Below are 17,136 nucleotides of genomic sequence, written 5' to 3'. Positions count from 1 at the left end.
AAGAAAGCTATTGGCTGTAAATGGGTGTATAAAACCAAGCATAAGGCTGATGGTAACATTGAGCGTCACAAGGCAAGGCTGGTCGCAAAGGGTTATGCACAGACGTATGGCATAGACTATGAGGAGACCTTTGCTCCAGTGGCAAAGATGACGACATTGAGAGCTGTCATAGCAGTGGCTGCATCTAGAGGATGGATTATTCATCAAATGGATGTAAAGAATGCCTTCTTGAATGGTGAGTTGCAAGAGGAAGTGTATATGGATCAGCCACCTGGTTATGTCGATCCAGGTTACCCAGATTATGTATGCAAACTTCTCAAAGCTTTGTATGGTTTGAAGCAGGGCTCTAGAGCATGGTATGACAGGATTGCCAAGTATCTTGTCAGTATTGGTTTTAGGAGAGCTCATGCTGATCATTCACTCTATGTACGTGAGAGTGATGTGGGGATTGTGGTCATTACCATATATGTAGATGACCTTATTATTGTTGGTGACAATGCTATGGAGATTGACCATGTGAAGGGTCTTCTCAAACAGGAGTTTGAAATGAAAGATTTGGGCGAGTTGCGCTACTTTCTTGGCATTGAGGTGATCAGGACTCCAGAGGGTGTATGGCTGTCACAGAGACAATATGCTTTGGACATGTTGTCAAAGTATGGTATGGCTGATTGTAAGCCGATTTCCATTCCCTTGGATGTGAATGCAAAGCTGAGTGCAGAGAAGGGTGATGTTGTTGAGGATGTCAATATGTACAGGAAGATGGTGGGTAGTCTAATCTACTTGACTATCACAAGGCCAGACTTGAGCTACACAGTAGGCTTGGAGAGTCAGTTCATGCAGCTTCCGAGGAAGCCACATTTGGATGGAGTACGACGCACACTTAGGTATGTGCAAGGTACTCTTGACTACGCATTGTTCTATGCAGCAGATGCACCATTAGCATTGTATGGGTATACAGATGCAGATTGGGCAGGTAGCATTGTTGATAGGAGATCTACGAGTGGCTTCATGTTCTCTTTTGGGAGTGCTGCTGTTACTTGGAGCAACAAAAAGTAGCCTACGGTTGCTTTATTGAGCACAGAGGCCGAGTACAGAGGTGCAGTAGTTGCGGCGTGCGAGGTAGCTTGGCTACGCACATTACTTGAGGACTTGGGAGTGAAGGTGGACCAGCAGATTTTCATCCATTGTGACAACCTCAGCAGCATGCAGTTGGCTAGGAACCCAGTGTTCCATGCCAGGACCAAACACATAGAGGTCCATTACCACTACGTTCGAGAGCGAGTGTTGGCGGGCGACATCAACTTGGTCTACGTCAGCACAGAGGAGCAGATAGCGGATATCTTTACCAAGGCCCTCGGAGCTGAGAAGCTTCGACGTTTTCGAACTATGCTTGGACTCTACGACATGCAGAGCTCGAGGGGGAGTGTTGAGATATCGAGCTCTACACCTTGAGCTGGCATCCACTACGGGTCTTGGCCGCTTACGGCATTTACTCACTGGCGCGTTAGGTGACCGACACGGAGGATCTCTGCCAGTGATTCTACAGCTGGACTACACTTATAGTGCCAGCCTAGTATGCTTCTAGCGAGTTCACACTTAGTGACCGCATGTACATATGTGCTACTTTTCAGCTTTAGCACTTAGTCATTTTGTACTCTCTTTTCTGTGAAGAAGAAGAAGAAGCTTTCCATCTCTGTGTGCTTTGTGCTTGTCTTGTGTAGCTCTCTTGCATCCTCATTCTTTACATGCCAATGCCTCACTGTACACCAACTTACAAACAGATGCTACCGTCAATCTAGCAGCAACACACCTAGTCGCAATTGCTTTTGGGGTATAAAGCCCAATGTGGTCGCCCAGGTAAGTGGGCAGGCCGCCAGGTATGTACACATATTCTTTAGTAAAAACCTAATAAGAACTCACTATGCTCTACACATTACAGTAGAGCGAGTTCACCATATCGTCGTGCTCTTCTTCTCGCACTCTCTCTCGCGTCGTACTTCCGCTCGTACTCCTTCAACTGGTATCAGAGCTCAGATCGAGGCTCGGGGAAGCACTGCAGGAGGCTAGAGTCACCAACTCAGATTGGAGTGAAATTCGATAGGCGAAGACACGGCCCCAAATCTCGGCCACCGTTCGGCTTCGACAAAGGTCTATGCAGGCCATTTTCGACTATGTGGTCTCGACGGGTACAGATCCGACTTTGCAAATTTGGGGTTTTCGGCCTACGACTGCATGTGTTGAGGATATCGACACTCCCAGAGTGTTGATTTGTGGCTGTCTACACATCGAAGGACGGCTCACAGTTCTTGGAGGCGTGTCACATACGACACGGGCGCATCTACACACAGACTGTAGGCGACATCCACTAGTTCATCAGGTAGCTTGTGTTTTCTGCTTGATATTCCAGATTTCATCCTGACATTGCAGGTACTTCCACATGGGATGTATTGTCAGAAATGATGTATGTCTGTTGAGGGTTTGTTGGCTGTGAGTCACGCAACAAACAACCGCCGCAGCAGTTACAACATACAATGGGAAATTTGTGGATGTATGACTTTGTGGGAAGTCTATGTACTGTCAGATTTACTGCAGCCTTTGTTGAGGGTCGAGTGAGGTTTTATTGAGCGGGGGGATTCTCTAATGTTGAGATCCTTTCGGTGATACAGGTTTTGGAGCGATCCCTCGGGCACCCTTAGATAGGCAGCTAGGATGTATTGACTGTGAGTTAGACAGTTGGGATTGCATCTTTGCTTTACTGCCATTGAGGCATTGTCGCACTCTATGCTTATAGGACAGTGACAGGACAGTGAGAGACAGTACAGGTGCAGGACACGTTTACCCGCAACTTACAGTGTCAGAGAGACAGTGTTTTTTGAGCTTTTTATTGGTCTGTTTTTTAGTACACCAGAGCCATTTTACAAAGGAGACTCTGCCAAAATTTATGGAGAATCTGAAGCTTTCTTGGTTCATTTGACAGGTTGATATTGGTTCAGAGGTCAGTTTACAGGGGAAACTCTGCCGAATTTTTCCTAGGAAAGTAAACCACTATGAAGCGTAGGTATGGCTGGATCACAGGACACTGCTCTTTACAATATCAAGAAGTTGGATGGAACCAATTTCCCATTGTGGAAGAAGCAGATTTGGCACGTGTTGGTACAAAAGAAGCAGATAAAACCTATAAAGCTCAAGGGGATAAAACCAGAAGATATGGACGAAGATGAATGGAGCGAAATGGATGAATTGGCACTTTCTACCATTATGCTGACTTTGGCAGAAAGCGTTTACTTCAATGTAGCAGACGAGATGTCGGCTTATCAAGCATGGTTAAAGCTGAGTGATCTTTATGAGAAGCAGAGTGCAGCTTCACAGGTATACTGGATTAAGAAGCTTGTTGACTTGAAGATGAAAGAAGGGACACCTATGTCCAATCATCTGAATGAATTCAACACAATCTACAGTCAGTTGTCAGCTCAAGGTGTCAAGTTTGATGAACCTGTTAGAGCTATGTTCCTGTTGATCACATTGCCGGAAAGTTGGGACACTTTTCGCACAGCTTTGAGTAATTCTGCACCTCCAGATGGTTTGAACATAGCAGGTGTAGAAGGAAGTGTGCTTACTGAAGAAACCAATAGAAAGACAATGGACAAAGGCAAAGGAACAGCCTTAGTTGTCAGGGGAAGGACCAAAGAAAAGTACAAAGGTGGAAAGAGGAATTAGTCTCGTAGCAAGTCCCGCAGTGCTAAAGGCAAGAGTGACATAGAATGCTACCATTGTGGCAAGAAGGGTCACATGAAAAGAGACTGCAGAGAATGGAAAGCAGAAAAAGGCAAAGAGAAAGCTGAAGACCATGGTGAGAAGAACAAGTCCTCAGTGAAGATTCAAGAAATAAATGTGACAAACACTGTTGCAGAGGATGACAGTCTAGTGTTAGGAGACATCTACTTCTCGAAGAATACAATGGACTTAGCTCTTCTTACAGCATCTGATGGAAATGCACTGAATGACTGGATAATAGACTCAGGGGCATCACTTCATGTGTCTCCAAACAAGGAGTGGTTTACTTCTTATGTGACCACTAAAGATCATGTTCGGCTAGGCAATGGGCAGACATGTGAGATCTTAGGTGTTGGAGATGTTCAATTGAAGTTTCAGAATGTCTCTTCTTCACGTTGAAGAATGTGAGACATGTTCCTGCAATTACAAAGAGCTTGATCAGCACAGGTTTACTTGATGATGCTGGCTACGTCACCACTTTTGGACAGAACATGTGGAAGATATCCAAGGGTTCTATGACAGTAGCACATGGAGTAAAGTCTGGAGGAATTTACATGATTTATGTATCAAATGTCTCTAAAAATGTAATCAATGTAACCGAGAAGCCGAACGTTTTTTTGTGGCATATCCGGTTAGGACATATGTCCAAGAAGGGAATGGAAATCTTGTCTCGTTCTGGTTATTTGCCTGGCTTTTCATTTAATGATTTTGAATTCTGTGAACATTGTGTGTATGGTAAGCAAACACAGCAGCCACATAAGCATAGAAGCAGTAGAAGAGATACACAGTTGGCACTTGTTCATAGTGATTTGTGTGGACCTATGCCTAACCTATCTCTAGGGGGAGCTTCTTACTTTATGACATTTATAGGTGATTACTCGAGGAAAGTATGGGTTTACTTTCTCAAGCACAAGGATGAAGCATTTAGTGTTTTCAGAACGTTTGTGACACTTGTGGAGAATCAGAGTGGCAAGAAGCTTAAATGCTTACACACTGACAATGGTGGAGAGTATGTTTCAAAGGCCTTTCAGGACTTTTGTGAGTCAAAAGGTATAAAACGTGAACTTACTGCTCCTTACAATCCTCCTCAAAATGGTGTTGCTAAGAGGATGAAAAGGACCATACAAGACAAGGTCAGAAGTATGTTGTCTAATGCACAGTTGCCAAATGGGTTTTGGGTTGAAGCTGTATCAACAGCTGTTCATCTTGTCAATAGATCTCCTAGCAAGGTTTTGCAGAAGGATTCAGTGCCAGAGATGGTATGGTCAGGCAAAATGCCCTCATACAAGCATCTCAGAGTCTTTGGGTGTGAGGCATATACTTACGTTCCAAAGGAATTTAGGAACAAACTTGAGCCAAAGAGTAGAAAGTGCATCTTTCTAGGCTATGGTAATTCTGGTGAGATGGGGTACAGACTTTGGGATCCGGAATCCAGAAAGGTTGTCCGCAACAATGATGTTCACTTTAATGAATCCAAATATCATTCTAAACCAGAGAGGGTTGAGGAGATTAGAAGAGTTGTCTTCCAAGAAGATAGACCTACACGTGCAAGACAAAATGTCAGGGCTCAAGAGGAGCAAGGACAGGATAGAGTGGAACCACAGGTTGTGGCTGAGCCTGAGCCACCTATTGTGCATAGATCTGGACGTATCATGTGACCTCCTCATAGGTTTGTTCCATCTATGAACTATGTCATGTTGACTGATTGCAATGAGCCTTCATGTTACAAGGAAGAAGTGCAAATGAAGGACTCCGGGACTTGGCAATTGGCCATGCAGTCAGAGATGACAGCTCTGCATAAAAACAATACATGGAAGCTAGTTAAATTACCACAGGGCAAAAAGGCTCTACCTTGTAAATGGGTTTACAGGTATAAGATCACCGCTCATGATAGTCAGCCAAAGTACAAAGTAAGGCTTGTTGCCAAGGGCTTTAAGCAAGAACAAGGCATTGACTTTGATGAAGTCTTCTCTCCAATGGTCAAGATGACTACATTGAGATGCTTTCTTGCATTGGTTGCCATATTAGATTTGGTGTTGCACCAAATGGATGTCAAGACAGCATTCTTGCATGGTGATTTAGATGTGGAAATTTACATACAGCAGCCAGAAGGGTTTGTTGAGAAAGGCAAGGAAGATTGGGTATGCCAATTGTTAAAGAGTCTTTATGGCTTAAAACAATCACCGAGGGCATGGTACCATAAATTCCACAAGTTTATGCTTTCTCAAGGCTACAAACGTAGTGAGTTCGATCACTGTCTATATACAAAGAAGGCTAAGGATGGCAGTTGGCTGATCCTTATTTTGTATGTGGATGACATGCTGATTGCTGGCAAGCACTTGGAAGAAATTTCAGCTTTGAAGTCAAAGATGGAAAAATCGTTTGACATGAAAGACATGGGTGAGGCAAGTCATATACTTGGTATGCGCATTGAGAGAGACAGATCAAAGAAGTTGATTTGGTTATCTCAAACAGAGTATATTGACAAGGTTTTGCAACGTTTCAATATGGAGAAGGGAAAGGCATTGAGTGTTCCTTCGCCACCGTATGTGAAACTTAGCAAACAAGATTGTCCTGTGTCTGAGGAAGAAAAGGCTGAAATGGATAAGATTCCATATGCGTCTGCAGTGGGTAGTTTGATGTATGCAATGATTGCTACTCGCCTAGACATTGCATTTGCAGTGGGAGTAGTAAGTCGATACATGTCAAACCCAGGCAAGAAACATTGGGAGGCAGTGAAAGGAATATTGAGATACCTGAAAGCTACAAAGAGTATGCGTATATGCTATGGGAGTCAGGAGCTAAGTGTAAAGGGTTTTACAGACTCAGATTATGCAGGTGACTTAGACAATCGAAGGTCTACGTCAGGGTATGTCTTTACATTGGCTAGTGGAGCAGTATCGTGGCGTTCTAGATTACAAGATTGTGTTACACAGTCTACTACAGAGGCTGAATATGTTGCAGCATCAGAGGCATGCAAAGAATCAATTTGGCCTAATCGACTAGTAACAGATTTGGGAATCAAAGAAGAGATGCCTGTGTTATATTTTGATAGTCAAAGTGCTATACAATTGGCTCGCAATCCAGTTTATCACTCAAAGACAAAGCATGTGGATGTGAAGTATCATTTCATCAGGGAAATGCTCGAGGATAAGAAACTTCAGCTTGTCAAAGTTCACACCACAGAAAATCTTGCTGATCTACTTACAAAAGGACTTCCCTCAGAGAGCTTTGCCCATTTTCGCAAGCAGTTAGGTGTAGGGTAGTATATCACTTCTCTACATCTGTTGTATATAAGCTTGTATAGTAGCTTCTCTCACACTTAAAGTACCACATTGGACTTTAAGTGGGAGGTTGTTGGGGTATAAAGCCCAATGTGGTTGCCCAGGTAAGTGGGCGGGCCGCCAGGTATGTACACATATTCTTTTGTAAAAACGTAATAAGAACTCACTATGCTCTACACATTACAGTAGAGCGAGTTCACCATATCGGCGTGCTCTTCTTCTCGCACTCTCTCTCCTCTCGCACTTCTGCTCGTACTCCTTCAATTGCAACCATGTGCAGAAGCATGAATGACTGGGAGCAGCATAAAACATAGTCACCCTACGCTTTTGCAATGACACACCTAGCCGCAATTGCAACCATGTGCCAGTGCATCCACGCACGGTGACTTCTTTCAAACAGTTGCTACCGTCAATCTAGCATCAGCACACCTAGTCGCAATTGCAACCATGTGCCGAAGCATGAATGACTAGGAGCAACATAAAACATAGTCATCCTACGCTTTTGCAATGACACACCTATTTGCAATTGCAACCATGTGCCAGTGCATCCACGCACGATGTCTTCTTTCAAGATTCAAGCATATGAAACATTATGAAATTATTTGAGCACAAATTCATGCATTAGATGCTACCGTCAATCTAGCAGCAACACACCTAGTCGCAATTGCAACCATGTGCCGAAGCATGAATGAAGGGAAGAAACATAATACATAGTCATCTTGCGTTTTTGCAATGACACACCTAGCCGCAATTGCAACCATGTGCCAGTGCATCCACACACGGTGACTTCTTTCAAACAGATGCTCCTGTCATTCTAGCATCAACACACCTAGTCGCATTTGCAACCATGTGCCGAAGCATGAATGACTGGGAGCAACATAAAACATAGTCACCCTACGCTTTTGCAATGACACACCTAACCGCAATTGCAACCATGTGCCAGTGCATCCACGCACGGTGACTTCTTTCAAACAGATACTCCTTTCATTCTAGCAGAAACACACCTAGTCGCAATTGCAATCATGTGCCGAAGCATGAATGACTGGGAGCAATATAAAACATAATCATCGTATGCTTTTGCAACGACACACCTAGCCGCAATTGCAACCATATTCTAGTGCATCCACGTACGATGATTTGATAAAAGAAATTTTATACCTTTAAGTTTTAACGCAAAAAACATCAATAAAATAAGGAAAGGATTAAAAAATTACTGCTACACTGCTTTGAGAATGTGGAAAGCTGCAAGAAAGTTTGGTGAAGAAGACTTTTCAATGTACCTCTCTTGTTAAAAAAAAGGCACCGGCATCGTCTTTATATAGCCACGGCGGGCCTGACGGGAAATTTGCTTTACCCGGCGGGCTATTTACTTAGCCCGGCGGGCCTCGACCCGGTCTCCAAGTCTCCTTGCAGGTTAAAAAAGATGAATGTCAATTAACATAATATTTGTTATTTTGCATTTCTATTGTTATTAACCTGAAATTATAGTGTGATCACGTCATTTTGAAATCCCTATCCGTCGGACAATACAAGAGAAATGCGGCCGCTCCTCTGTGTTGTGGGTAGCTCGTTTGAAACCAGGTGGGAGGCTAGTGGATATCAGGGTATCTTCCCAGATAATATCAAATTACAGCAGTTTGCAGCTACTTTGGAAGGTAAGGATATGAGTTGGTCTAGCCAATATGGTGTTGCTCATTTTACAACTTATTATGAGTTGAAAGTTGATTTCTTAAAAAGATTTAGAAAGGAGAAAACTCCTATTGATGTTTTGAGTAAACTTAGAAGAATTAAACAGGGTTCAATGTTGGTGGAAGATTTTGCCCAAAAATTCAGGATTTTGGTTGAGAGGCTTCAAGGTAATGAGAGGCCCACTAATAAAATGTTGGCAGGGTACTTTCTAAAAGGGTTAAGGACAGGTTTGAAGAATGTTGTGGAAAGTATTGATATTGTACGTGGTTTTGACAATTTGGTGGCAGTTGCCTCTAGAGTTGAGAAAAGGTTGGGCATGACTAAGTCCAAAAGCAGGAAGAGTTAAGATTCCAATGGTGAGTCTACATCAACAAAACACTCAGAGTCAGATTCTCAGTCTTAAGTTTCATCTGATAGTGACAGTAGAAAAAGTAAAGTGAGGAAGAAAAAGGGGTCTCCAAGCAGTGGTAAGAAAAAGGATAAGAAGGATGCTGAAGATGAATTGGTGCAGAAATTGAAGGGTATAGGTTATTCTATTCTTGCTTCAAGTGACAAGAGATTTTGTGAAATTTGTGAAAAGGATGGGCATACCACTGCTCAATGTTGGTATAATCCAAAGCAGAGAAATAAACCACCTCCCAATGTGGGTAGGGGTAGGGATATGGCTGATGTCATTTAGGTGGCTCCTTTCAGAGGAAGACCACCATTTCAGGGACCTCCCAGATAGCCAGGCAGAAATCAGGATAATAATCAGAGGAGACAACAAGGAGTCAGGCCTTGTGTGTATTGTGGAGATCCTAATCATTTTGTAGGAATCCGATGCGAATTATGGGTCAAACAAAAATAAGAAAGGAGGATACCTATTGTACCTTATAATCAGGACAATCAACACGCAAGACCACCCCCAGCTCCTCAGAATCCGCCTGAGGCTCAGGCTAATGTTATCATTATTGACATTCCAATTTTTACAGCACATGTATATGGACCAGCTTCCTCTATTATTATTGAGGAAATACCTGATGAGGATGCAGGTAACAGTTATTCTGATTTGAGCTTTGAGGGAATTGAGGTTTTGGCAGTAACTAGGTCCAAGGCCAAGGGTCCTATTGACTAGAAACAACAAAAAGAGATCAAAGATAGGGGGCACCAACAGGTGGAAAAGGATCAAAGACATCAGGTTTTGGATAATGGAGTTTTCGAGTTAGAAGAATCTTCATCTCTTAACAGGGAGGAGGTGCAAGTTTTAGGTGAAACAAGGGATAGGTTTGAATCACTGATCAACTCTCCTTTGCAGTTGTCCTTAGATCAGATGCTGTGTTTGGTTCCAGCTTTCAGGGAAATATTGTTGAATAAATTGTTGGGAAGAGGAGCTGAATTGTCCTCAGAACCCATTGTTGAACCAAGTGTTCACTCTATTCACCCTTTTGATGTTGATTTTGTAGTACCAGTAATTCAGGTGACTTTTTCAAGGAAGACTATTTGAAGAGGTATTGCTTGATGGAGGATCTGGAGTGAACATATTACCTGAATCTGTGTATCTTGCTATGAATTTGGGAAAATTAGAACCAACACCTTTCCAGGTTAAAATGGTTGATCAAACAGGTGCAACCAGTTGGAATTTTAAGACAAACTTCTGTGTTGATATCAGGTATGCAATTTGTGGTGAACTTTGTGGTACTCAAGATGAAAGAAGGGCATAGTTCTTATGAGATGTTTCTTGGTAGACCTTGGTTTAGATTAGCCAAGGTGAAATAGGATTGGGGGGAGAATCAGGTTTTTCTTACCAAAGGTAAACAGGTTCTTACTATCCCTATGCTTGGGAGGAAGTAAATTTCAGGCAAGGAGAGACCCATGTTTGCCCAATCGATTAATTTAGCAGATGAGGTGGAGGATGATGAGGAAGAAGAACCCTACAATTATACCAGTATTTGAGGTGGATGTTGAGGGTATTTTTCAGAAGGATGAAGAATCAGAGTTTGGGGAATAAGCACATGTTTCAAGTTAAGAAATTCAGGGAGCTGAGATATTAAGGATGATGGATCATAGTGTGGCTTCTACATCTAAGGAGGTAAGTCGACAGGAAGAACAGGAGGCTAAAGATATGGTGGAGAAGTTGTACAATAAAAGGTTTGGGAAATCCAAGAGAGTTGAATAGGATGAGTTGAAGGAGCTTAATTTGGGCATTGAAGAAGATCCTAAAATGGTGAAGGTCAGTGTACATGTGGATGGTCAATGTTTACAGGACTTGTTGCAATTATTACAGGAGTTTAAGGATGTATTTGCTTGGGATTATTTTGATCTTAAAGGGATTGATCCTGATCTACATCAACATCATATTAATCTCAAGGAGGATGCACTACCTATTGCTCAACAAAGGTACAGAATGAACCCTAATTTTGCAGCTCAAGTAAAACAGGAAATCCACAAGTTATTAGTTCTTGGGCTTATACAACCTATCCATGAAGTCACATGGTTGTCTCCTATTATTGTGGTTCCCAAAAAGAATGGGAAAATCAGGGTTTGTGTGGACTACAGAAAATTAAATGCAGCAACTATTACTGATCCTTTCCCTATGCCTTTTTGTGATGCTATTTTGGATGCAGTAGCTGGATAGGAAATGTATAGTTTTTTGGATGGGTTTTCTGGGTATAACCAGATTCATATGGCTAAGAAGGATAGGCACAAAACAACTTTTATAACAGAATGGGGGGCTTATGCTTCTGCTGTCATGAATTTTGGGGTAAAGAATTGTCCACCATCTTTCAATTACACAACTCATAAGACTTTTGAGCCCTATTTGTAGGATTTTATGAGGGTGTTTGTGGATGATTTTTCAGTGTTTGGAAAAAAGGACTTATATTTGCACCATTTAAGGTTATGCTTTCAAAGGTGTAGAATGTTCAGAATGTGTCTCAATCCTTACAAAAGTGTGATTGCAGTAAAGAGTGGTATTCTATTGGGTCATGTGGTATCTCATCAGGGGATGTCCATTGATGATAAGAAGATGGAAGTAATTCAGGCAGCAAAGGCTCCTACAAATGTTAAGGAGTTGGGTAGATTTGTTGGACATGTTAAGTGGCATAGCAGTTATATCAGGTATTTAGCCAAGTTACACATGCCTCTTACTCATTTGACAAAGAAACATGTACCTTTTGTATGGTCTGATTTTCAGGAAAGATCCTTCCAACTATTGAAGAATATGATATCAGTTACTCCTGTTCTACAGGCTGCTCATTGGAATTTACCTTTCCATGTTTTTGTGGATGCTTCATATGTGGCTGTTGGAGCTGTATTGATGCAGGAAGGTGTCAGGGGATGGTTCAGATCTGTATATTATTCTTCTCGTGTGTAACCTCTGCTGAAAGAAACTATCCAGTGACTGAAAGGAAAGCTTTGGGCATGGTGTATGCTTTGACCAAATTCAGGCATTACTTGTTGTGCAACAAGGTGATCTTCCATGTAGATCGTCAGGATTTGCTTTACTTAATAAAAAAACCATTGCTTACAGAAAGATTGGATAGATGGATGTTATTATTGCAAGAATTTGATTTTGTTATTATTCATACACCATGCAAGGATCATGCTATTGCAGATTATTTAAGTCAGATTGAAACATGTGAAAAGCCTACAGGTGTTATTGATGATCTGCCTGATGCTTGGTTGTTTGATGTTCAAACTGTCAATTTGGTACAATGCCATCAGACTTTTCTACAGATCAGAGAAGAAAATTTTCACTAAAAAGTAGACCTTTCTTGGTTATTGTTGGAGCTTTATATAAGAAAGGAATTGATCAGGTCATTAGAAGATGTGTCCCTGATTTTGAACAATCAGCTGTTTTACAAGAAGCACATTTTGGGGCTGCTGGAGGACATTTTTCTGGAGACATTGTAGGAACGAAAATTTTACAACCAGGATTATGGTGGCCCACTGTGTTGAAAGATGCTCACAGCTATGCTAAGAGTTGTGTGGTGTGTCAGAAGATGGGTCAACCTGATTCTATAGAGAGAATGAATGATCATCCTATTTTGCCTCTAGAAACTTTTCAAAAATGGGGTCTAGATTTTGTGGGACCAGTGAAGCCAAATACGAGCAGAGGATGCAAGTACATATTGGTGGCTACTGATTATTGTACTAAATGGGTGGAGGCTGTAGCATTAAAAGACAATACAGCTGCTAGTGTGGCAAGGTTTCTTTATCATAATATCATGACTAGGTTTGGTTGTCCTGTGGAGTTGGTAAGTGACAGAGAATCTCATTTTCTGAATGTTGTTATTGCTGAACTTACTAAAACTCATATGATCATGCACAAAAAATCCAGAGCTTATCATCCTCAGGCCAATGGTCAAGCAGAGAGTACTAACAAGATATTGGTTAGGGTTCTGAAGAAGATTGTGTAGGACAATAAGAAGGATTGGGATCAGAAGTTAGATTCAGCTTTGTGGTCCTTTAGGACAGATTTCAAAGTGACTATAGGTATGACTCCATTCAGGTTAGTTTATGGGCTTGAAGTAGTTGTCCCTATGGAGTTTGTGGTACCTAGTCTCAGAGTGAGTGCTGAGGAAATGAATCCCAAAATGTATGTTCAACATAGAAGCAGGTATTTGTTGCAGTTGGAAGAAGATAGACATGTCAGTTTTTATATAACTGAAATAATTCAGAGGAGGAGAAAAGCTTGGGTAAATCAGAATATCAAGTTCAAAGTTTTTCAGGTGGGAGATTGGGTTATGCTTTATAACTCTAGATTGGGACCACATCCTAGAAAATTAGCTTTAAGATACAAGGGACCATATCAGATTGTTGAGGATAAGGGTCAGGGTACTTTTATTGTTGTTGATGTGTATGGGACAAGAGTGGACTCTCCACTTAATGGATTCATATTAAAAAAGTTTGTTGGTAAACCACCTCATTTAGATTGGCCTACAATAGTAGTTGTTCAAGTACATGAGTTCATGGATGTAGCAATGTGCAAAGATATTGATACTCAGAAGGAGGATATTCAGGTGAATATTCAGGAGACTATTCAGGGGGATAATCAGGAGGATATTCAGATCTTGGAAAATCAGGTGTAGTGTGGTGGAGATGTCGGAATTCGTAATATGTCTGATTTTCGGATTGGATTTATGGTGGTCAGATATACTTTTATTAAAAAATTTCAAACTTTTATCAAAAAGTGTGATGATTGTCCACTAAGCTCTATTTTTAATGAGTACCTTGAAAAGAGCAAGGAGCAGTTAACTGACGTTTCGAGCGTGCGAGTTCATATTCTGATTTGCTTATTTCCTTCCTCGTCGCGTTTTCTCTTCACATATGTATGAGAGGAGGAAAGCTTCAACAAACAACAGGTTGTGTGCCTACTTGGCAGCATTGTTTTCTTATGTGCAAAAGTTGGACAGTGGTGATGTTTCTTTGACTAATTTAGGCAAGGCAGAAGGGTATACACAACCACACCCTAATATTCGTGGAGTGCAAGTACCTGCAGAGTGAATCAATGATCAGGTAAAGGCAAAAACCTATGTGTTTATGATTAAAGAAGGATACAATCATAGTGAAGCTCTCAAAAGTGTGCATACTCCTGAAGTGGTGCACTCTTTGAAGGACATGGACATTTCAAAAAAGAAGCCTGATATAGTGCCATCAAATCAAGTCAAGCTTGGCAGGGCTTTCACTCTGTCCAAGAAAATGAAAGCAGAGGTGGAAACTATAGTTAAACAACTAAATTTTGATGAGTTTCCATCTCCAAAGATTTTCAAGCCAACAGATGCTGGAATGGCAGAAAAGATGCTTTTAGGTGTTACATAGTTTATTCATCAACAACAGCAGAATATGAAAACCCAGTTACAATCTGTGGTTGATTCTAGTGTTTCCAAAATACTTTTGCATGATCAAACTCTCAATGCTAATGCCTTACGAAAAGAGTTGGAGACTGTCAGAGTTACACATCAGAAGGAAATTCATGACCTGATGATGGAACATCAGAATGAGTTAGCCAAACAAAAGATTTCTCTACACATGTTTAAGGACTGGATAGGGGAGTTGGAAACAAAAGTACAACAACAGTTGGCCATTGTCAATAAAGAGATGCAAATGGAGAATCACATTTTGAATAAGAGAATTAAACCTTTGGAGCAGTTGGAGAAACAGGTGTTGGGAGAAGAGGAAGTATATGTTAATGGTGTTCTTATGTCTGAAGGGGAAATGTCAGTCCTCAGGCAAAATTTGGAAACAGGTATGCAAGAAGTGTGGGCAACATTCATAAAGGAGATGAGTTCCATTATCAAGCATCCTTATGAGAAGATTATATCAGAGTTTGTCAGTAACCATGAAGATGATTTACTAAAGGATATGGAACAGTTAAAGGAAGACAAAGATTTATACAAAAAACAGGTTCAGGATAACAAAGGAAAGAGTATTACAAATTTTTCATTTGCTGAGAAGAAGGTATCAGCTCATCGAATTTCAATGGATATGGGGTACTGGTGAAGGTTTGGTTGAAATTCAAAGATCAGAAGAACAAGAGATTACTAATGTGCCAGATGATGCAGAAGTTGTTGGTGCTACTTTTGGATCAATGAAATGGCTGAACCTATTATGCTTGTTCCAGATTATTTATCAAATTCTGATGAAGTTCCCAATGAACCCAATGTTTGAACTGTTGTAATCATGGCATTTTATGTTTGACTTGGTCTTTATTGATAAAGGGATGTGTGGATCCGAGTCGGATTTTGTAAAATCCACCACCAGGGCGTGCCATGTGTTGAAGGGTAAATACAAAGTTGGATATGTAGTCAGATATGCAGTCGGATATCGGATGTATTGTCTGATTTTTAGTAGTTAGTCAGATATTGTAAGCCTGATCAGATATTGTTACTGTATGCCAAGAATCAGACAGTTATAACTAAATTCAGGCCGCAACTTTATATTGTGTGTGGGGAACTTTGGAAGGACGGGATTGTACTGTGTCTTGTTTTGGAGAACTTTTATTGGGCATATTCTTGATATACAACTTCTAATATTTGTCTGAGTTCTCGTTTTCTCATCATCTCTCTGATTTTTCCTATTTTTGTTACACACACAGTACTGCTTAGCTCTGAATTTATATGAATCCAATCTATTGGTGATTATTTATTGTATGTGTGATTATCCAACATCAGGTGGACAATGATGGTGCACCCAATTTGTGTCAACACAGGGAGTAGCCAACAAGAGTTGAAGGGTATTAGGTAGGATTGATGATATCGGACTTCGACAGGACTTATATGCATATTGGAGCAGGAACGGTGGGGATACGTATATCAAATGCGACAATTTACAGGTTGATGATGGGTTTTGGAGCTCTACTAGTCGGGATGCTTACAAATGCCTAAAGGTTGGTGATTGCTATCTTTTTATGTAGCCTCTACTGTGCTCTATAGTTCAGGTTTTTTGGCTTGTCATTTACAGCTCTTGGGAGGAAGATGTGCCAAGATGAAGGTTGAGCTCAATCTCTTGGAGTATGTTAAATGTCGCATTGAGATCAAAGTGAAAAGTGATCATGGCGATCATCACCTCGCCCAATGGAGATCTTGACATCAGAGGATTGACTTTGGGGAGTAGTTTATATTTACTTGCAGCCATGATGGCCTTGGCACAAGAGCCTGGATTCTCGTGCTAAGGTATGCGAAGCTCGCGACAGTCGTGCTGAGCATTCTCTCGTGGGAAGGTGGCTCAACTTGAGAGGAATTTAGAACAAAAGTAAATATGTTTTTAGTAATCTGGTCGCCATGCATAAAATAGGCAAGAGAATGTAACAACCAAGGAGGACAAGCATGGAAAGGGCTACCATCTGCCAAGCATGCTAGTGTAAGGCGCCATCTCGTTCGGGGACTGCAATAGGCGTGGTGACCAAAGGGGGTGTTGCAAGCTGTAGGGGGCTTGTATGTGACGCCCTCGTTTGGGACGTTGGGGAAAAGGGGCCGCGTCGGCTCACCTGCGTTGCAAACAGGACCTGCAGGCAAGCAAACGCATACACAAGAACGCAACTTGAAAACGGGATGCAAGATGGACACGAGATTGAAGGATGCGAACGAATGATCAATATTGCAAGAAAGTGTCGAATACAAGGGATGCGAAGAATCGCATGAAAACGGGGCTCGTAGGTTGGGGGAAGTGGCACATACTTCCCTTATATACACCTCCGGGTTGAGAGAGCTTGACGCCCACCTCAAGCCAAGGTTTTGAGAGGTGCCGATACAGAAGTTGATGTCGAGGTTTTGGGGGTGGATATTTACAAGGGGGGAGTGAGGTGTTGCCAAGAAAATGTCTAGCTACCTAGGGTGATGCTCGTTACAAGTGGGGGGGGAGGACTACTCTATGTGGTTTTCATTTAGTGTGTTGTCCTCCTCTTCAGCTG

General features: G+C 41.6%; 1 pseudogene; it reads left to right on the top strand.

Annotated features, from left to right (window-relative positions):
* The first annotated feature begins 14,513 nt into the window (after positions 1 to 14,513).
* LOC147462564 (uncharacterized) lies at positions 14,514 to 15,395 on the top strand (annotated as a pseudogene).
* The last annotated feature ends 1,741 nt before the right edge of the window (positions 15,396 to 17,136 follow it).

The sequence above is a fragment of the Adiantum capillus-veneris genome, chromosome 2 (genome assembly GCF_014529385.1).
Source record: "Adiantum capillus-veneris isolate H3 chromosome 2, ASM1452938v2, whole genome shotgun sequence".
In the NCBI taxonomy this organism is placed as follows: Eukaryota; Viridiplantae; Streptophyta; class Polypodiopsida; order Polypodiales; family Pteridaceae; genus Adiantum; species Adiantum capillus-veneris.
Note: the sequence above shows the minus strand (reverse complement) of the source record. Positions and strands in the feature narration are given on the sequence as shown.